General features: G+C 39.7%; 1 protein-coding gene and 1 long non-coding RNA gene across 3 annotated transcripts in view; one reads left to right on the top strand and one right to left on the bottom strand.

Moving 5' to 3' along the window:
- Window positions 1–22,960, top strand: part of astn1 (astrotactin 1) — a 378,530-nt gene that overhangs the window by 264,267 nt on the left and 91,303 nt on the right. The gene's annotated exons all lie outside the window — the stretch shown is intronic.
- On the bottom strand, window positions 11,608–22,694 carry LOC115374626 (uncharacterized). The gene is made up of 3 exons (XR_003929635.1): window positions 22,629–22,694; window positions 19,327–19,333; window positions 11,608–11,621 (listed from the first exon to the last, which is right to left on the bottom strand). It is a non-coding gene; the product is annotated as an uncharacterized LOC115374626 (long non-coding RNA).

The following is a 22,960-nucleotide window of genomic DNA, read 5'->3' as shown; positions in this document are numbered from 1 at the left end:
GCCTCCCTCTCCTTTTTTTCTCTTTTTCTTACTCTTTTTATTTTTCTCTCTTTTCTTTTGTCTCTCCTGCTGTCTATCAAATGGATCTCAATCACTTCTCTCTCTGTCGTATTTTTTCCCTCTTTTTTCACGCTGTACTCTGGCATTCTCTTCCTTTCTGAATATTTATTTTGGCAGCCCTTTGAGATCAACAAAAGATGTCTCCCTTTTTTCCTGCCTTTTTTCCCTCTGTGAAGATACACAAGGCTGAGATCGTATCTTGAGATTCTGGACCAGACTCTCTTGTTAACCTTCATTTTTTTTTATTCCCACCCCCTCCCATCTTTTTCTGCCTGGCACAGTATGATTTTCAAACTATGTGCATTGTGATTTAATTTGCATGAATAAACAGAGCATGGAGCTGGTGTGTAATGACCTAAGAAAAGTCTGTAGGCAAGACAGTCTGGCATAAGTTATGCAGGAAGTCCGGGCATGTGCAATATTGAATAATTACGCTGAATTATCAGGTATGTAAATGTGGCAGGATTAATATTTAATGTATCTCCATATGATGCATGAATTAAGGCTAACGAATGTAAGCATGGACTTGTAGGGCTTCTGGCAAGGTCAGGTAGTGCAAATTGTGTTCTGATCCACTGCATAATAGGCTTCCTTGAACATTGCTGGATTTAAATACAAACTTAGCATAGACACCTGATCCCTGTACATGAGAATAAATATAAATCCATCACTTGTGTCACTCCAGGGCATTACAACCCCCTTGTCATCCTACTCAGCTACATCCAGAAGCCCTGAAGGAATACCTTGACATTTGGGCGTTCTTACTCCAAGTAAATGAGTGGTACCCAGTGGAAAACCCGGTCAGGACTGCAAACGATTTTCATTAAAAAAAAAAGAAAAAAAGAAAGAAAATGTGTGCTGACTGCCCATTTTAAAACTTTTTTTTTCACCCAATTACGTGACAGGTGCATTGGGATCAAAATAGCCGACTAATAATTCTAAATGTCAAGTATTCCTTTTTTTAGAATTGGGCTAGTTTTGGAGATACAAGGGACAGTATTTGTTCTCCCTTCACAGAAATTTGTGCAAATCCCACCAACATCCAGACTTTGTTTGGTCACTTGCTTTCACATTTCCTCCCCCTACAATTCAGTATTTCACATTTTCCGTGTGTTTCCAGAACCCAGAGTTTGGTGATTAACCTTTTTAAGTAGTCAGCCTGGGCTACAGCTTATTTCAAAAAAGACACAACACATAATCCTACATAGCTTTCCCACAGTAATGTAATCTTGTCATTTAGGCTAAATATTTTAAAACAGACTAGTATCAACTAGAAAATAAAAAATGACATTTTATTGAAAAAGAAACAAGTCAGTTAGCAATGGGAACAAACATTAAATATGAGACTAATACCTTTCCTTATTACTTTACTTTTGTCTGCAAAAAGTGCATGGATTGCCATTTCCACCAGCACATGATCTGACTGTTTCCATATCAATTCATTGTTATTAGATTGGAAACAGGACCACCATGAATTATAAGTGATTTGTAACAATTTGGAACTCCAATTTAAAAACTGCATCTTTGTAAAACCAGTTAGAGGAATGTTGCTAGTAAACAAACTGGCTGCCCGTAGCAACATGACATCACTGCCATCCACTGTAGGGCGACACCTCATCATTTGTTTTGTCAGATGTTATGGAAACACACCTTAATTCACTTTTTTCCTGCAGCACTAAATTATTTGCTTGCAGTTCATTTGTATCTTTTATGGAAACACAGCTATTTTCTATTTCCGCATGGTCAGTTTTTGCCATTCATGTATGATGAGTCACAATTAACTGATATGTCTATGGACCAGTGGTTACAACGCAATGATGGGGCCAGTGATTTTTAAAGGCCTCTGGCCCTGAGAGTCAAGCCCATCCTTAACAGAAACTAATGGGCACTGCTTAGCTACAAGAAAACTAGAATCCTTCCATTAAATTCCTCAGTTAATCCCATGCTGCTCGTTTCCTCAAATTCCCCCCTCCATTTTTTCTCTTAATCTGTCAATCCCTCCCGCTAGCCGTCTTCACTTCCACATCTCCGTACATTTGCATATCCTGCTCAACTTGACCCTGGGGCTGTAGGGATCACTTTCGATCTTGAAGCCCCCACAGAGCTTCTTTCTCTCCATACGCAGTACTCTGCTATTGATTCCCTCCCAGGCCTTCATCCCTCACCCCCCTTCACTCATTCATGCCCTCCTTTGCTTCCCCCATTCCCTTTCTCCTCCTTCTTCCCTTCCATATTTGCATACCCCAAACGTCTTAGCTCACCCTCCGCTGCTGTACTTTTTCCCCATGCTGTCCGTAATGTCCACACTTTTTTCTATCTCCACATAATCTCAAAGCACGATATATCAAGACAGCGCCCACCCACTGAACCCCATTTGCTTCCCCACCTTCCTTCCTTCCTCCCATCACTCCTTCCGTGTGTTTTTTTCTAAAACCTCCCCTCTGAATTCCTCCACACCCTCTCTTCCTTCCTTCCTTACCTCATGTTTCCATTCTCCATACGCCACGATATCCCAAATGACAACATCCCAGGGTCTTTGGAGCCTGTGAGAGATGATCAAACGTTCACTGCTGCCCCCCCACCCCTACTGAGGGAGGAAATACCTCTCCACATTATCGATTCACCCTGAAGGCATATACCTTTATCCTCTAACCCACCCTCCCTCTCCTCCTTTACCCTCTTTTCCACTCCTTTCCTCTTTCCTCTTCCTCCTTGCGAGTGCTTACATCCGTATGCTGAGAGTGTGTGAGAGGGAAAGGTAGAGGGGATGTGTTTGTGTGTGTGTGTGTCTACCTTAACTTATGTGTGTATACAAATTCACAGCGAAACTCCGAGTAAGGACTGAGACAGGGCTTGATACCCATTTTGCCACAGGAAGAGGATGAAGTGCGATGAAAGGACAAAAGAGGGGTAAGATGGAGGAGGAGAGGAGAAACAAGAGGACATGTTAGGAGGAAAGGAGGAGAGGGCAAAGCACTGGGAGAAAACGAGAGAGGGGAGAGGGTGAAAGATGAGAGAATGATACTGGAGAGGAGGGAAAGACAGGAGAGAGAATTTAAAAAAAAAAAAAGAGCAGAGGAGTAAAGGAGAGGAAAGGAAACAAAAGGAGGAAAGGAGAGGAGGAAAGAGGAGGCAGCACTGGCTCTGAAAACATAAGTAGGCCAGGGGAAATTTCAGAGAAATTGATTAGCATTCAAACAGACAGAGCAGGCTGGGGGTGGGGGGGGGGATGAATATTTATCAGGAAATGTCTTCCAATGGCTGGCACATAGACACACCCGAAGGCTCTGGAAAGACAGAGAGAGAAAGAGAGAGAGAGACGCCCTCACAGACAGACAGGCAGGGAAAGAGAGAGACAGAGACAGATATGGAAGAAAAAGAGACAAACGTCCACATACACACAAACAATAAATAAAAGGACGTGGATTCAGTGTGAGATGGAAAGAAACAGGAAATAGACAGGTATCGGAGACAGAGTGAAAGGAAGGACAAGTTAGTGAGTGACAGACAGTCAGAGAGAGAGAGACAGCCAGGCAGACACAGAGTGAAGGGCAGAGCGGAGGGGTCGGCTGTGTTAACACATCCACAGGCTGTACCCTGCTACTATCACACCATGTGAATAGATATGCACTCTGACTGAGTTGAATGCTCAAAGGGTCGTTGGAAGAAGGACTTCATAACATTGTTCATACGGGCATGCATGCATGTGTGTGTGTGTGTGCGTGCACGCTTGTGTGTTTATTGCTTTCACCTTGCCCAGGGATGTTTTGTTGTGTACTTTTTCCTTGGCGGTATCCCTGGGGTGTGTCCTTGCATTAATTAGCAGAATTCAGCTCGGCTAGAATCGGAGCAGAGCAGCACAGTTACATTAGAGGATTTTCCTGCTGTAGCGCTGACATTTTGAGATTATGTGCATGTCTCTCAACATTTAATAAATCTAAACGAGGCCTTGCTTAGGTAAGATAAACAAAAGAGAGGGAGCAACTTAAGTTAAAGCTGAACCATTTATCTCAACTTGTCCAGCCTGCTGCTAGTCAGTGCTTTTCATATCTTTACTTATTTATTTATGTATTAATTTAGTTGTTTATTTCTCCTCTCAAAGGCAAATATAAATAAATAAATAAATCTCTTTTTTTACCTCCACTATCAGAGATGGACCAGGGTCATTTTTTTTGGCCATTCCATTTGTAAGTTTTATTTTTATGGCACTTTTCAAGCACAAAATGCAGCTCAAAGTGCTTATAAGACAATAAAAACATAAAGAGCAATGCAACTCAATTAAGAATGTATGATTGAGACAAAGTCCCAATTGGTTAAAGTAAATAGACAAAATGTAGAAAAAATGCATGCATTGTGAACAAGAAATATAAAAGGCAATAAAAAAAAAATACATGAAGCCAGCTCAAAGATGAAAACCAATAAACTAAACGATTAAAAAAAGATACATTTTTAGCTGGTGTTTGAAGGAATCAGTTTGCCTCTCCAGTATCTCTATAGAAATCAAACACCCATAACAATATGAATTCTACCTAAAACATTTTTGTGGCTTTACTCCAGTTCTGACTTTTATTTGATTAAGAACCACAACCATACTCTGATTATGGCTTTAATCATGTTTTAATTTTAATCTGATTATGACCTCACTCCAACTGTGTCTCTACTCTGATTATAACTTTACTTTGATTAAGGCTTTAAACTGATAATGGCTTTTCCCCTAATGGTGTTACTCCAGTTATGACATTACTCCAGTTATGAGTTATATTCTGATTATTACAGAGATAACCAGATGCAGGCATGTGCATGACAGCAGTATTCGGAGTATTGAGTTAAGATCAGACTATCAGAGTGCTTACCCTTCGTCTTTGTCGTCTTTTGTACTACTTTATCAAACAGCAATGTCAGATCCATGTCTCACACTTTGGATGTTTAATAGAAGTGTAATAGAACTGGATATTGCTTATTTTATATTATGCATCACAGGCAGATACCTGATTTCTCAAATGTCATGCAAACTAGAATGTCAGAGCAAGGGATTAAGAGAAATCGGGCTTGACAGACCTGATTATTGGGCCGTGTAACCCTTTACTCGGGTTTCTGCATGGCTTTTTACGTGCGCGCACGTGAAGGAAATGAGAGTGGATAAGGAATCTTGGGAAAGTAAAAACTTTTGGTTCTACAGGTCAGTGAAGAATGCTTAACAATTTTATGTCAATGGCTGCCAAAGCGGAGGGGCAAAGTTGGAGGAAATCCCAGCATGAGGTCAGCTGATGGGTGCTCTCTGTCAGCTGTGTGTCGACTGCAGCATCACAGTCACCATGGTAACGGTCTGTGGAAAGTCAGGGTCGGGCACCCCCCCAAAACCTGACTTTCAATTCTTTGTAGAGCGCATTCACACAGAGGTTTTGAGCAAACATAGTATGGTAGCACATATAATTAGTCACCTGATTTCCTGCCATTAACTTACAATAATAATGTTACAATAATCCAGTTTCTTTGGTGCATGTAAAACTGAACCATGAAATATATGAGCCCCAGTATGGTTACTTATCCTAGTATGTGTCCATAGCCCTGTCATGTCCTTGAAAGGCAGTGGCAGAAAATCACTGCTTAGGAAAGAAATGAATGCAAACTGCAGGGCACTGAAGTAAAGAAAAAAAATCACATACTTTTTCATAGTAATTTTATTTTTCTCTCCAATAATTGTTCGCTAGATTCAGCTGTACGTTATTTCTTTTTGTCTGATAAGCTGAGACTTGCCAGTGTGTCAATTTGTGGGTAAAAAAGTGACTCCTAGCATAGCTGCCAAGACTTCTCCTGAAACACCCCTCGTCTCTTGGCTAGTTCTGAGAGCAAGCTTTTCTTATTAGTTCTGTTTTTCTTTTGTGTTGTTTTTATTATTTCTTTTTAGGCCTTAAATCAAATCCACAGCCAAGTGCTCTGAGAAAGGCCACTGCCAAAGGTTTACTGATGTAGAAATGTATATAGAATTGTTCTTTTTTGGCACAGTGATTTGCTGCTGCGCTGTTTCTCCTCCCTGAGGGTAATTGTTCAGAAAATTCAAATGTGTCTCCTTTCAGTCTTCACAAAAAAATGACCTGGCGACCTGTGGATGAAGGCACATGGATTTGTGTAACAGCCAGTGCGCCAGTCCCACTTTACTTGACAGCACTTGAAAAAAGGAATGGACTGTGGTAGCAGCTGCACTAATAGGGGATAGACACGGCGGAAATGCACAGCTACCAGTGAGAGTTAACCACTGAGACCTGAACTGTAGTCTGTATGTTATGTTTTAATTTTGTATTTTTGTAGCAACAAACAGAATACTGGTGTGTGGTAATTGTGTTTGGTGTGGTACAATTATGGGTTGTTGCTAAAGGCAGAGATACTGTAGAGACATGAAAAAAAACATGCAGCTAAGCTACACAGTGAAAGTGGGGATCTGCAGAGCACATCACGTTGTGTACACATGAGCCATTTTTCAATGTCACTGGAAAGACGGCTCATAAAAATGTTGAGGAGCAATCTCAGCATACATAACATACAGCGTAATTAGACTTTAAAATTGCACCTAAGATTGTATCACATGTATGTCTTTGTAAGAATTTAAGAACATTTATGTTTAAGAATTCACAATTACCAATACCCTTTTATTGTGTTGGCCAGCATGGTGCCTTGTTTTCAACAGTTTACATGGTTACATCGCCTGGAATCATGCTTTTTTTTTCTTTTGTTTTACTTTTTTGTAACATTATAGATAGATATTTATAGATATTTCTAAACTCTACGCTGCATTAACCCTCTAGCGGCAGCCCTAGGTGTTTTACGTCTTAAACTGTGATTTTCATACTGGGAGAATATAAGTCTACTTCAAAGATATTTCAGTGCATTTCATGTCAGCTTACCACAGAGGTTTGCCCCCCACTGAGACATGAGAATAATTTATTTAATTATTTATTTTAAATAAGTATTTGCCTCAGTGTGGACATGGTAGCAGCCTGGGCTGACATGCCTTTAACCAGCAAAAGCAAAATTACCTTCAAAAGAGTATTTCATCATTTTTGTGGATGTTTAAATCGAGTCATAAAAACAACAACCACATTTATAGGGTTGCACACGTTTCTGGGTACCATGCACTAGGGCCCCAAGCCAGTAGCTCTGGAAATAGGAGTGTTTTGCCTTCAATTCTCCCGACTGTGATTTTAAAGCTTGTTTGGGGATTCGATCTTCCACTCTCGAGTCCATTTCCTAAAACCCCCAGGCTGCTGCTGACATACTTTGCTTTGTCAATCTTAAAAGCCACTCAAAAGCTGAAGCAAGAGATCGACTCAAGACTTTTGTCAATTTCAGGACTCTTTTGAAAACTAGTTTTTATAGTCCATCCTTACATGATATGACAATATCATATATCCTGTACAGCAAAATGGGCTTTTTACAACCAGCATTATTACTCCTGATGGTTTTGTCCTTTCAAATCATTATCATTGAGAGGAAAGAAACATTGGTTTCCTCATCATATGGAATTGGGTCTCTGATTAAATGAGCTTTCATCACTCCCCCCACCACACACACACACACACACACACACACACACACACACACACGAAGACACGCACACATGCACACACTCCACCCCTTTCTCTTTGTCAGTGTGTGTGCATGTGTGTGTGTGTGTGTCTGCAGTCAGATCATCATCTTCCTTATGAAGTCATCTGGTAATGAGGCGAATCACATTAGATGAATGGATAGGCTGACTAATCACATAAAGCCTGTTAATTGGATGCATATTGTCATGGCTAACTGTTATAGCATCATAAACTCCTGCAGCCGATGAGGGTGGCGCTACTCCGAGGTCGCATTACCAGCACTAACATAAGAGCAAATAGGCATGACAAATAAGCAAGGGAGGCACTTATACGCCCTATGTCACTCTCTCCCTCTCTCTCTCTCTTTCTCTCTTCCCATTTTCACTCTGTCTCTCTTCTCACTCTGCAGCACCCAATAACCATTTTTAATTCCAGACTCAAAACGCTTCCCGCCACTTCCCCCTCCCTGCCCACCTGGGGAATTCCATCAGCCTTTTCTGCTTAATTACCTCAAAGACACTGTCAATCTCACCTAATTATAACTCAATTGCTGACATTCTGCCTCACAAGGGCGGGCTTTGAATTGAACGGTTTAAATTCACCTAATTTCCATGACCCCTGGAACTCCGTCATATAATGAGCTAAGATGTTACAATTGTCATTTAGTGGAAACCCCACCCTGAAACTGAATTTTCGCTTGCTGTTCTTGTGATCCTGAATGTCTTGGTTCATATCTATGAACATGGACAAATGTCTCCCAAAGCGCATAATGGGATTACTGTACTTAGTACTCCCAGAGAGCAGTAATTTGTTGTACTACCCATTAAATTTGTTTCTAAAGTGTATTTGCTTTTTGGGCTTGCACCATATATATATCTGATGTTAAATAAAGGTTGCGCTCTATTTAAGTTGTCAAATATCACTGTCTGCTGTCAGAGCCATGCATGTGCTAGCCAACATTAGAATTCTTAGTAGAGATTATCATCTTGTTATTTAAAAGCTTGAAATTTTAGCAATCAGTTTGTTTAGCAGGGCAGAATTGCATAGATAAAAAGGCCAAAAAGTTATCTTTGTCTTACACTCATTGATATGCAGGTAATTACTTTAATTTTCATTCATTCATTCATTCATTCATTCATTCTTCATTTTTAGTTGGCGAGTTGGTTTTCAATTTATTTACAGTTAAAAACAAAAACAAAAAAAAATTACAAGTTAAAGTATTTTTGAAATGGTTTCTCATGAAATCCAAAATAAATTCATATATGCTCATATGTAAACTGAGCAAGCGGCCTCTCTCTCACCCATGATGTGGTAGGTTTTGTTTTTTGTTTTGTTTTGTTTTGTTTTGTTTTGTTTTGTTTTGTTTTGTTTTGTTTTGTTTTGTTTTGTTTGTTTGTTTGTTTGTTTTTTTTTTTGGGGGGGGGGGTTATTTGTTTGTTTGTTTGTTTGTTTGTTTGTTTGTTTCAGAAAGCCAAGTCTCTTCTTTTGGGCTTGCTTCCATAGACTTGGTCGCTTGTTCCTCTCACATAATCGGGCAACACTGCTTACATTAGCCTCAGGTTAAGGAGTGCAAGTCGCAGAAGGGGTATACTGTACAACTTAACCACTTTTACCACTAACATTTTTTTTTCCCCCAACACTCTTAATTTGCAATATGCAAATCTGGGCAATGTGCAATCCTTTCTTGTTTATATATACTCCGACGTTATGTAGCAGCACGTATATATGCACTAGCACTCTCTAAGGCACTCACTCTGCACTGGCACTTTGTAGTAACCAACTTCTCTTCTTTGCACACCGGCTCTGACGGTATGCATATGTCTTGTGTCATTCTGTGTACCCATTTTTTTTTTTTTTTTTTTTTTTTTTGTATGATTTGTCTATTTTCTTTACTTTCTATCCACTGTGATCATCAAGCTGCCAAGGGACTACGGATGGAATATTAGCCTACGGCTATAATCCGACATATTTACATGTATTGTTCATTAATATGTACTGTCCCTTTTTAAATAAATAAATAAAATAAAAAAATAAATAACATCCACTTAACAAGGCTTGCTGTTATAACATTATCTCCTCTGCAAGAAATTAAGCACACTTAGTGATTTGTAGCTAGCACGATGCAAACAATCTGATGTTTTAAAATGAGACAACTAATTAGGAAAACAGGAAACATAGAATGAATGTAGCAAGTAGCAGAACTCCTCCACAAGCAATTTTAATTCTAAAGAAGTGTGAAATGAAAAAATCATCCAGTGCAGCAGGGATGAAAGCAGAAGCATCAGCTGGTCTATAAAGGTTAGTACCCCAGGCATTTCAGACATGGCAGTTCAACAAAGACCTTGAAAATCCAACAAACTCAAACACATCAACATGTACAGTAGATGCTTGTCCTTCTGGTAGGAATAAAAATGAGCAATCTCATGACCTCTATTTTTTTCTTCTCTGTAAATGTACAGAGTAGCCAAATAGCCCTGATGTCAAATGTTTTGGCTTCTGCTAGTATCTGAGATTTGTGGTTATCAATAAGAAAAGCAGTGCACCCTAATTATGAAGATGTTGTACGGGTTGAGTTAAACGGGAGGCAGTGTTCCTGTGACTGTAAGATTCAGCTGTCTGACATGGAAATAGAGACAGAAACCAAATGTGAAAGTGTCAAAGTGAAGCATCTACACTTGTCTTCAACTCTGTGCAAAAAAAAAAGTCCTCGTTCCTGTCAGTCAGTAACTGATCATATTCCTACTAGAAACTGACCTCAGTGCAAGACTAAGTAAAAAAAAAATAATACTAATTTTACCCAAAAATCTGTCTTAAATTTGGAGAAACTTGAGTGGGTCTTCAAAAGCATTAAACTGAACTCTGTGATACCAGTAATGTTATTACTGAAATTGAAATAGCCGTGGTAGCATATAGCAATGGTTCTCAAATCGGGGTACGTGTTCCCCTTAGGGTACATTGGAGCACTGCAGGGTGTACGTGAGATTTTTTTTTTTTTTTTATGTTAATTGAAAAAAAAAAAAAATCAGCCATGCATAATTCCTATAATAAGTGGCCAATGCTACAGTAAAAACAATAATGTAAATTTAAGTTTGATAAACCATATCCACATTTTATATTCAAGAAAATATCCTTAGTATCAGGTTGTTGTCTCAGACACTGATGGAGCTGGATTGGACCTCTTTATATTGGATTTTTCTTCTACTTTTTTTCTTTTTTTCCCACTAGTCAGGGGGTACTTGGCTGAAAACATATTTCAAATGGAGTACATTATTGGAAAAAAAGTTTTAAAAAAAAGTTTAAGAACCACTAGCATGTAGTATTGAAATTGCAGTGTAGTTGCTTGTCACTGGTTAAAACGTAGTAACATTGGTATAATGTAGTGGTTCTCAACTTTTTTGGCTCATAACCCCTTAAAACAAAGCGATGCCAACTTGTGACCCCTGTCACAGGCTGCATATGGTGGTGAACACCAGAATGACCACCTGTTCAGGTTAGTTCATTTGCTTAGTTATTGTAGGAGGCATCACATTTCACAAGTATTTCTCAGTATTACACAAAAGAACAGAAGAAAGAGTAACTAATTATCATAATTTTACATATCAAACATGTTTTTTTTCTTTCACTTATATCTTAACCATTTTGCGACACATAAAAATAATCTCAGCTTGAGAACCACTGGTATAATGTGTTGCTGTTCGACACATTTCCACCCAAAACTGGAAAAACCTAACTTTATGAATGCATTATGAATGCACTCTTTTTTCACAGTTGTCATAACAGCTCAGAACCAAAACCAAAACATACCCATTTCCCAAGGAAATCACCCCGGGTACAGTAGGAGTGTTCACTAGGTTGCTTCCCCATTCATTGTCAAATCTAGCTGCTCACAGCATCATGGGTGAGCAGATTGATATCATTTTCATCACAGCTGTCTCATCTCCACGAGAAACTTGTTCATGTTGAAAAATTCAGAATGAACTTTCAGAGATCAGAGGAATAACAGAGATAAGTTCTGTATTGGTAGGATTCTGTCTGAAAGCTTTAGGGGGGCTGTTTTACAGTTTTATCACTCAAGGCTGTTAAACAAAAATGGATGTAGAGTAGCCCAGTGTTTGGATGTATGCGTGTGTGTGTGTGTGTGTGTGTGTGTGTGTGTGTGTGTGTGTGTGTTATGGATGTGCGCACGTTCAGGACGGGGGGATATTACAATGGGGAGTAACACTAGTCGATAGGTCCATCTTCTCAAGTGCACATCCATAGTTCTGAATACATAACTAAGGCTGTGCCTGCAGGACGTCTGGTCGTGTAGCTCTAAGGCTGTGCTGTAGAACCCCACAGTCAGTGTGCACACGCGCGCACACACACACACACACACACGGAGTAAGCTACAACCCATCCACTCTGGACAGTAAATCTCAGTAATCAGACAAAATGATTTCATCATGTAACTATGCAAATACATGCTCAGTAAAATTCTCAGTACAGTAAATACTGTGTAATCATATTTATTGCATATACCCAATCTGTGGTAAGTAGAACAGAATTAGCACTTAATCACACAAAATTCACATCTCTCAAATAACTACTGTTGTTGCCTGGTTGCTTTTTATTTATTTATTTATTTTTTAAATGTTTTTTTTTTTTACTGTATTTTATTTTTTCACACCTCTGACATCTCAAAATGACATCAAATTTGCAGTTCAGTGATGCAGCAGCACATACTCAACACATACATCGTGAGATGTCTGTGATAGATTTCCTCGATTTTTTTTATTAGCGTTATTCTGGAAGGATAACAGCCTCTCAGCAAAAGGTGAATTTTTGAAGAGCATCTACTCTTTTCCTCAGCACCGCAGAGACACAGATAACAACTCATGAGGGAGATCAAACTGGAAAAAAAAGGAATAATGATGAGAGCTCTGCCTGTGTGCACCCCTATTACTAATCACTAGAAAAATACTAGGTGTTCGTTTTCAAATTTCAAAAGAGAATGAAAAATCACACAGAGCAACACCTTGCAAATCACCGGCCATATGTTTTGTTTACACTCACACAAACACCATTGGGAGGATTAATTTGTTTGAAACAGCATGCTTCTCAGAAAGAGACAGAAAGAAACACAAACAGACCTGATTAGCACATCGTGATTAATGATTTTGACAGCTAACACTGAATCTCGCATAGAGACCGTCACTCTGTGCGTCTGTGTATATGCATGCTTGCATGTACATGGATCACAAGATTTTTGTGACTCACATCTGTACGATCACACTTGCACTTCCATTTTTTTTCTTGTGAGTGATCAAATCAAAAGCTGTCAAAAGAGAGACAGAAGACTTCAGAGGTTTGATGTGTGTGTGTGTGTGTGCGTGTGTGCGTGTGTGCGTGTGTGTGTACATGTGCACAGTGGGGAATATGGAGATGCAGGGCAGAATTATGGGTAATGGATAATTAAGACAGTACTTGTCTACATGAATGTTATTTATCAGTTTGAAGCTGGCATTTTATATTTGTGTGCTGCTTACATGTTAATGTTTTATTCACTTGAAGTTGCAGAAATAGTAGCAATGGCAGCAGCCATAGTAGAATTGGTAGTTAAAGAAGTAGCTATAGTAGTAATAGTAACAGTAGCAGCAGTAACAGTAGAAGTCATTGTAATTGCAGAAGGTATTGTGGGAGCAGAAGTAGTGGTAATACTAGTAGTGGTAGTAGCAGTTGATGTAGTTGTAGTAATAGTAGTAGGAGTAGGTGTAATAGTACTAGTAGTCATGGTAGTGGTTGTAGTATCAGCAGTAATACTAGCAGCAGGAGTAGCAATAGAAGCAGTGGTAATAGTAGTAACAGTAGAGGTGGTGGTAATAATAGCAGTGGTATTTGCAGTAGTAGACATTGTAGTGCTATTAGTACTGGTAATTGCAGGAATAGCAGTAGTTGTAGCAGTAGAAGTAGGTGTAATAATGGTAGTAGTATTAGCATTAGTAGTAGTTGTGGAAATAGAAGTAGTGGTAATACTAGTAGTAGTAGTAGTAGTAGTATCAACATTAGTGGTGTTAGCAGGCATAGCAGTAGAAGTAGTTGTAATAATAGCAGTAGTATTAGTATTAGTGTTAGTGTTAGCAGAAGTGACACTACTAGTAGTAATACCAGGAATCAACGTATCAGTAGTAACAGTAGCTGGACTTGTAGTATTGGTAATGGCAGGAGCTGCAGCAGTATATGTAGTATTAGCAGGAGCAGTGATAGAACTGGCCCCATAGAAACATCTCAGGAAACCTGTCTTACACAACATGCTGAACTGAACGTTGCTCCACTTCTTGGTGTGCAGTTTAAATCGGCTGCAGCAGCAAGTGTCTTCAGTACACTGTCTATCTGTTTCAACCTTTCAACCTGAACGCAGTCATCAAAAACATCTCTGTCAAGCTTTTTTTTTTTTTTTTAAATACAAAATACTAATTAAAATGCAAAACTGTTTCGAACCATGACAACAATGCAAACTGTCTGCATTGTGTTGAAACAGGTAAACAGAAAACCACAGGGACCTCTGCTGAGCAAAGTAGGATAGATAATCAGGCATAATGTGGTGCAGATCATCACACTGCAAAACAACAGTAGATACACACACACACACACACACACACACACACACACGCACACTCTTCTTAACTGTTTCTGTGAGATGTGTTCAGGTATGATGCAACATCCCTCAGCACCCCTGTTGTCTGAGTTGCCAGGATTTGTATTATACCACTGAAAATAATTATATTTGGAGCTTCTGGGTGACTTGGGAGAAAAAGCCTCACCACATTGTTGTCATGCCACTGATCTGAATATGGCTCACAATCCCGATTCCAAGCAACCCTATCTCACTCTCATTTTCCGTGACACTCTATACTGTGCGCTATATAATACAAGCTGATAAAAACAAAACAAAAATTCCAAAAGTAGTCATAGTCAAATAAATAAAAACTGCACTGAGCAGAGAGTTATCCTGCCTCAGAATCTGCAGAGCCACACTCCAGCCTTTTCTTTTTTTTGCCAGCTGTGCAGTGGTCTCCTCCGGTATTAAATATTGATAATAGTGTTGTGTTCCTGAATACGGTATTTTTCATCAGCATAAGGAAAGTTTGGATGTTTCTTAGGCGGGCGATGTGAATCTAGGCTAATAACCAGTGGGAGGTGTCTTTTTTTTTTTCTTTTTTTTTTTTTGCAAACATATCCCCATATTCCAACCCCTCTTTATTTTTTCTATGCTGGCTTCACGGCAGCCCCAGCCCTGTAAGTGTTGGGGGATAATGGATTACATGTAATAGAATTGCAGTTAATGATCACTTTGATCTGTTAAAATACTCTTGAACTAATAAAATAGTGGGACCACCTGCTCTTTCCATGAAAAAAGGTCTCATTACATGAATCTCTGAGTAAAAGCTTTGATCCCTCACAAGCCACCTCAAGAAAGGAGAGATGTAGATGAGTGGGAGAAAATGTTAATTTTACACAGTCTGTATACAGTGTAAGAGGAGGTTGTGCAAAAGGAGGTGCAACTCAGTATTAGGACGGTCATTCTTGATATTTTACCGCAGCCAGTGCAGGTAACATATAAACAGAATTACAGCAAAAGTGGTGATTATTTAACATTATTGACTTTAATTACAATTTCATCATTTTCTGTCATCTAGTCTAAGAGCTGGCTGGTTATGTTGGCATCACTGACTCCCCACCCCTAGCAAACATACAGCGCATCCCCACTGTTAGACACGCTGGCATGTTTGGTGGTTGCCGCTGACACCCACATGCTGGGTGGGGGCATTGCAGGATATCATCCTGTGGAGAAACCATCAGTAGGTGGTGGTACATGATGTGAACATCTATAACCCCCATGGATAGGCATGATTACCCCAACAGATAGGCATGATTGCAGCTTTTTTTTTTCTTTTTTTTGCCAACATGTGCACTGCTAGACATTAACTACTTCTTGGCATGTTTTTGTGCATCTCCATTAAAAGAGGAGCCATGTGGATACTATTCAGTTAAAGCCGTTACGTGCAGCAGTTTTGTACATATCAAGAGTTGACTGTCAAATTAATCGTGGTACCTTATGATTACCATATACATATGAGATGATGGTGGAGATGGTTGGTAGGCCCTCTGTCTCATCAGCCATATATTTTAATCTTAAAGGGATACTTCACCCATTATGCAAAAATTTGTTATAAAGTACTCACTGTGTGTGGTGTCCCAGATGAAGAAAGTTTTACTCTGAAGCCTTCATGGTAAACTCATATCCCAAAAGCCATCTTGGAATGGGAGAAACTGGTTCTGTAATTTTATGATTGTACAACACAAAAACGCTATCAGAATTTCCATTTAAGGAGCTCACACTCTCCGGTATCCAGTTGTACGCTCAGTACTTCTTAAACACACATATTTTCACTCATACCTTAATGCAAAGACCAATTCTGCAAAATCATTGAGTAGCTTGGACAGATGCACTTGACAAGACTATATTTACCATGAACCCCATTGCTTCCTCGTTGCTTATTTTGTCAAAGGTTGTATCTTGATGAGGGCAAATGTTTTTGTTGTTGTTTTCACTTCTTCCACCATCGTAAGCTCTGAAAGCTTTAGCTTCTTTTGCTCTGGAGGAACAACACCCTTTCTCTGTTGTGTGCCCTAAATCAGTTTTCCTCCAAATCTGACAATTTCCCCCCAAATCTGACCTTGTTTCACACAATGTGAGCTGCAATTAAGAGGCTAGATGCTGCTTGATCTTCTCACCAGTGCTCTTGTTTTTTTGCGGTAACTATGCTAATGTATCTAAATTAATATGATGCAATTTGTAACACCTTCACTGCAAAAAAACAAAAAAACAAGAACAACAAATCTCATTCTCAGGGTTTCAGACATAGTAACAGTTCCCAAATCCCTCTCCAAAGCAAGGATACTGAAATCTGGGATGTTGTAACTATCTACATAAGCATTTCAAAATGGCTAAAGTGTGACCGGTAGGCCACGAGGCACAGGCAGGTCTTTTGATTTTTGGGTTCTGTATGCTAAGCGAGTAGTCTCGAGTTGATTGAGGTTTGTTGAAGTTAAGCAACTCAATAGGATGTCGTGTGTCTGTGCGCGCTTGTCATTCTCTTTCTTTTATATTTCTTTGATGTTTAAATAAAAACAGGTCCAAGCCTTAAGCATCGTGGTCCCAGCGCTGGATCCCTGTTAACCATACTCGGTATGATGACATTTATTCCCCTGATTTCTTTATTCCTTGCTCTAGATTTTGACTGAAGTGAAACAGCTGGTTGTGGGCATGCTGTTGTTCCGTTTGGGGAACAGGAGGATGAGAAATATACAGGTTGTTTCATGTTAACCCTCCAGTTCCAGCATCCCTTTAACATACAATGTTTTATCAAGTGCCTTTACTATAGATGTGGCCCAAATGAACCTTCTGAGCTAAAAATGTGAATATGGAAATAGATCTTTTTCACAGCAGCCATTTTTACATGAAATAGCAGGGTAACACACACACACACACACACACACACTAATGAAGGAACACAGTCTTAATGGCTAATATAATATGGGCCTAATGTCAGTTGGCAGTTGGCAGATAAAAGGAAAATTCAGTATTAAAGGGATAGTAAACTAAAATATGTTATCTTTAACTTTTTCATGATTTTTTTTAAAAAAAAGTTTTTATTGTCATTATGGGGTGTAGAAAACATCATGAAATTGCATCTGAATTCCCTTCTATGCAGAGAGGCTTATTGGTTGGTTTCTCCTGAGTCAAACCCGCAGTTTTGTTGGGGATTAGAGTAAAACTTAGTTTCACATGTAAGAGTGAAGCGATTGAGTCACCTTCAGTTTTATTTCTCCCACCCCCGTTTGATTGACTCTTCAACAGTTCTCTACCATCTATCCATCTATCTGACAATAGTAACTCTGACTCTATGACTACAAGCCTCCAAAAGTGAGGTTTTTAGCAAGTGAGCTCTACAACAAAATTAGCTTTTTGATAAGCTTCGCTAACATTGTTTCAGCACTAGTCCTATAATCATTTCAGTTTCAACAAGTGGGATATTTTCACTTTACTGGACAGTGAAGCCCCTCAAACTCCACTTTAATTAATGACTTTTAGGAACACTCAAATCTTAATGGATTGTAAAGATCCCTAAAAATAATAATAAAATCCATATTTTTACAGTAACTGGGTGTACCTGGGTTTTGGATAATGCCCACTATATTTTATGTAACTGCTGGCGGTGTAGTTTTTACATGCATAGCCATCCCTGTAAACATTACCCAACAACCTCTGCTCCACCCTGACAACTGTTATGGCATGAGCAGGAGGATACCAGATGTCCTGTACCTGGTGCCTGTAAACATGCCTGAATAGTAGGTATGTTTGCATCGCGCGCGCGCGCACACACACACACACACACACACACACACACACAGACACACACACACACACTGACTAAAAAGCTTGGCAATGAAAATGACATTTAATAGCAGCTTTCTGCTGCTGTTCTGTTCAGTCCTGAAGAAACACACACACACACACACACACACACACACATGCTGAGTGGGGCCCAGCGCAAGGATAGCATCCTGCTGAGAACACACATAATTTATTAGCAGGGATCTAATCACATCCTCAAATGAGCTCCAATGGAACTCATTAAGACTCCTGATGAAGATCAGCCCAGACAATAAGAGAGCAGAGACAACAGCAGGAGGAGGTAGAGAGGAAATTAGCTAGGTAGATAGGAAGGTGGATGGATGGATGGATAGATAGATAGACAGACAGACAGACAGATAGACAGACAGACAGACCTATAGATAGACAGACAGACAGACAGACAGACAGATAGATAGATAGACCTATAGATAGATAGATAGATAGATAGATAGAAAGACAGACAGACAGACCTATAGATAGATAGATAGATAGATAGACAGAAAGACAGACAGACAGACAGACCTATAGATAGATAGATAGATAGATAGATAGATAGGTCTGTCTTGTAATGCTGCTGATAGCCAACAGTTTGGCTATCAGCCCAATGAATTTGTATTTTGAAAATATAAATTTTGAGGCCCATGACATTTCAAACATTTACAACATCATAGTATCTCTTTTTTGCTTCAGGGTGGAAAAACCTCCGAAACAGCATTTTGAACTTTCTTTGACACTAAAACTGTCAGTCATGATGCATGGAGATGAATTCAATTTTATGTGGTTTAGCAGCTCCTTAAAGCAAGGTGACCCGCCACACCTATTCCAATATACAATAGGCCTTTTCTGGGGAATTAATTTATTAAATACATCGGCCATTGACAACATTGCCTCTCCTGGCCTGATATATCAGCATACCAGTGCATCAGTCTAACCTCAGTTGAAGTGCACAGCAAAAGGAAGACAACATATTTCATCAGAAACTGAACAGCAGCTCTTGGCTGTTTGTTCTCTGCCGTTTGGGTATGTTGTTGTTGTTTATATGGAAAATCACACTGGGCTCTAGACAAGCGAGAGATGTGAAGCAGTCTTTCATTTGAATGTTTCTTCCCACACTTGGTTTTCATGTCTTCACAGAGATATATTATGTCAGTCACCGCGTAGAATGAGTTGCATCGTGTTTTGTTCTGCTTAAGTTCTGGCACCATTTCTGCTCTGTAATCCAACATGAGAACTGTTTGAAAATGGCTGCCTTTTGTCTCTAACTTGCCCCTAGTCCTCTTTAATGTGAAATCAGAGGAAATGTGTTGAGTGATATCCTAAGCAAACTTTGGTTTGATGCCTTTTTCTTTAAACGACTGTTCTCCAGCTTGACAGCAGGCTATGGGCTGCATGTGTGTACATATGTACACATTCAAATGTGTGTGTGTGTGTGTGTGTGTGTGTGTGTGTGTGTGTGTGTGTGTGTGTGTGTGTGTGTGTGTGTGTGTGTGTGTGTGTGTGTGTGTGTGTGTGTGTGAGTGAGAGAGAGAGAGAAAGAGAGAGAGAGAGAGACTGTTGCTGGCCTTTTCACATCACTGTACTACCTCAGTTCACAGTGTTGTTTGTTGTCCATACAGACTGTAGAAAATTGAGAAGCCTTCCTCAGTGGATGATTTTCACAGATGATTCACACAGAAACCACTCACATTGTCTACTATATACTATAAAGCTATTTTGTGGCCATTTTACGCCTTAGCCGGGCCTAGCGGGACATCCAAAAACTCATGTGGCAGTTTCACTTGGCCCTTCTCTCCGCTTCCACCAACAGCACTGTAAATTGAGGGACGTTGTAATCAGCGGTGTGACTCAGTCGGTAAATGACGGCATCGATTGTTGGAGATTGAAGAGTCAATCTTAATTCCAGGTGGTTTCAGGAGTGGAGTATTGTTGAGGCATGGGACGTTGAGCAGGCAAGAGGGGTTTTTATAACGAGGATGGATGGACAAGGCAGACGGCGGGAAAGCCGTTCTCCGCTCTCATTTGGAAACTACCGCTTCAATCAAAAGACGCCGCGGTTTAGAGGCTTGTGATTTCACTGCTCAATCCCTGGCTTGTTGGGAAAGCGATGTTAGAATTAAGGTTAGAGGAGTGCTCCATGTTTATAGTGGAATTGCGTTCAAAGGTTTCCACACTGCTGTGCCCTTGAGAGAGGCACGAGCTCTGCTACTTGTGATGTTGAAATGCAAACTGTAAAATGTAATGCTTTGTTTCAGAGACAAAGCCTGATTAAATATCTTATAGTAATGAACCATGGTCCCCAGCTGAATTGATACACTGGGTATCAGCTGTTCTCTGACCATCATAGGGAGCTAAGGCAAATACAACACTCACTAGATAGGCCAAGAAGAGATTTGTGGTAGAAATTGGAAAGAATGGTATTTTTTTTTCTTTTTACCAAACCTATTTCCTATTCATCAGTGTGAATATAAAGGAAGTCCAACATTTGCCTTAAAATCATAATTTATGCACTTTTTGGTCTATGGTCTTATAGTTTTATTTTACTGCTCACTTGACTGTTAAAACAGGTTCATGTTAAGTGCAGTTTGTTCAAGGACTTTCTGACTATCGGGCTAGAAATGTAGGGTAAACTGGTCTTTGCACCAAAGGCATTGTACATGTAATCTCTAATCCCCTATGGTCTTAGCCATTACAGCTGTGTATAAGTGTGTGTGTGTGTATGTTTGTGTGTGTGTGTGTGTGTGTGTGTGTGTGTGTGTGTGTTGTGTCTGCATGTTCGTGTCTGTCTCGGTAGCGGTGTCCGCTGAGCTGTGTTCAGCCATTTCACACCCCAGAAAGCTCCGGGGGGAAGGAGAGGGAAAAAAAACACTGCTGCCTCTCCACAGCTGCCTTCACTTTTAAGTCCCTGCTAAACAAAAAAGGAAGAATAAAAATCACTGAAAAACCAATCTGTGATCACTCTAATCATTGATTAATCAACATAAATCAAGATGAAAGAAAGATAAGTCCTTTTGTCTTGTTACATATTCACCTCCTCCATATAATTTGACAGGGACAGACGTTATGATGCAAATTCGTCGAATGTTAAGACAAGGATGCCAAAAATTCAGATGGCCAAACAAAATACGGACCACTTCTTTGAGAGCTGCCATCAAGAAGTGTCAGCTCTGAGGGGAATGTTGAACCTGAAAATAGCTACCTGTCGTGCACAGCGGGCGTGCTCTGATATGAGTTAGTTAATTTGTTTGTTTCTTCCAGCAAGGTAGAAAAGAGTTCAGGCGCCACCTTGAAGCCTTTTATGCCTGAATGCCCAAATTAGAAGAGATCTATTTTATTTATAGGACCTCTTTCAGCATAAACGCGAGATGTGTTTGGTTTGATTGGGCTTAATTAGAACGCCAGAGTTTGTTCAGAGAAGCAGGGAGCTGCTTCCTCAGGTAAGGACAGTGACATCGTTGCAGTGGAGTTGTAATCTGGGACAGCAGGTGTGAGGCGTTTGTGTCACAACGTTGTGCAGAGCATATCTCGCATTGCTTCTCTTGTATCTCTCGTGTGGTAGCCTTGACTGTCAGGAGCCAAATTCAGCTTAACTAACCATAAGTAAGACAATTCACCCCCATAGCTGGGCTCCATCAGGATTCAAAAAGGTGCTCAAACAAATCAGTCACTGCAAAGAAAGTCTGCTCTCTACTGAGCAATAGCTAATTAAAGGACTACTGTGCCAACTTTCAACAAACTTTGATTTATTATAATATCAGGAGTATATGCAAATGAGCAATATTTACCTCCCTTCCATATTGCCTGCACCCAGAGCTCCCTGTTCATTTGCCAGCAGAAGTCTGCCAGATGATAGTTTCTACCTGTTTCTCTGGCTAACTACAGATTTGGATTTTTTTGTCAGTGCAATGAAGCGGATGTCTGAGCATAGAGTGAGTGCAATACCAATAGTGTTATTAATATGGCAACGTTACAATGTAAAAACATACAGTGCACTTTTTGACGACGTCCATACAACACTAGCTCAGCACATGCCTAACACTGGTACTAATCGACAATGTGCTTAATATGTCGATATGGGTAAAGTTTCAGGTTTGGGCTTATTTTAGAGCAAATTATCCCAATTTTTAAAAATGTGTAACTTGATGCATGTGACACAAATGAGGATTAATTCTGGGAACAGTTTTTACAATGAAAGTGGGACGCTCAGAAGGCCATTTAAATGGTGCCAGATGTTTTACAAATGCATAGGAAAAAAACATGCTTGTATGCAAACCTGAGATTATTTTTTTTGTAAACTTTGTAATTTTCTATCATTGTACCATAAAACTTTCAGTGATCTATTGTACCATAACTTCCAGCACTGAAATAGCTGGGGAGTGTTGTGTGTCTGTATTAAATATTATTCAATTAAAACAAGTATTACATTTCTGAAAATTATGAGGAAAAAATATAAGAGCCATACAATTAAGAATGCTAGCATGCTTATCTCATTGCCATAACATGTAGGTACATTAGAAGTGTTTTTAAACTATTTATGCCATGGTCTGGGTGCATACTGGCTTCTGATTGGCTGGAGGGTGTGTGGTAAAACCGTGTAATGCACACGCAGTTCAGCTCGAGTTTAATCACTGTTCCAATTTGTTTCGGTCACAGAAATCAGCATAATGATGTGCACTGGCTGGTGGGTGGCCATGTTTGTTGTTCTTCTTATCCCAAGTGGAGCTCTCGAAGTGCTGCGGTGGGAACTTGGAGGTTTAAGCTGGAGACATCTTAATAAATTCATATGCTAGCAATAACATTTTGAACAACGTGATGTAACATTATGCAGTAAACTGTAAAAAGCTTAAGCGTAAAGAAAACT

The sequence above is a fragment of the Myripristis murdjan genome, chromosome 17, assembly GCF_902150065.1.
Source record: "Myripristis murdjan chromosome 17, fMyrMur1.1, whole genome shotgun sequence".
NCBI lineage: Eukaryota > Metazoa > Chordata > Actinopteri > Holocentriformes > Holocentridae > Myripristis > Myripristis murdjan.
The sequence above is the reverse complement of the archived record's forward strand: the minus strand, read 5'-3'. Positions and strand labels throughout refer to the sequence as shown.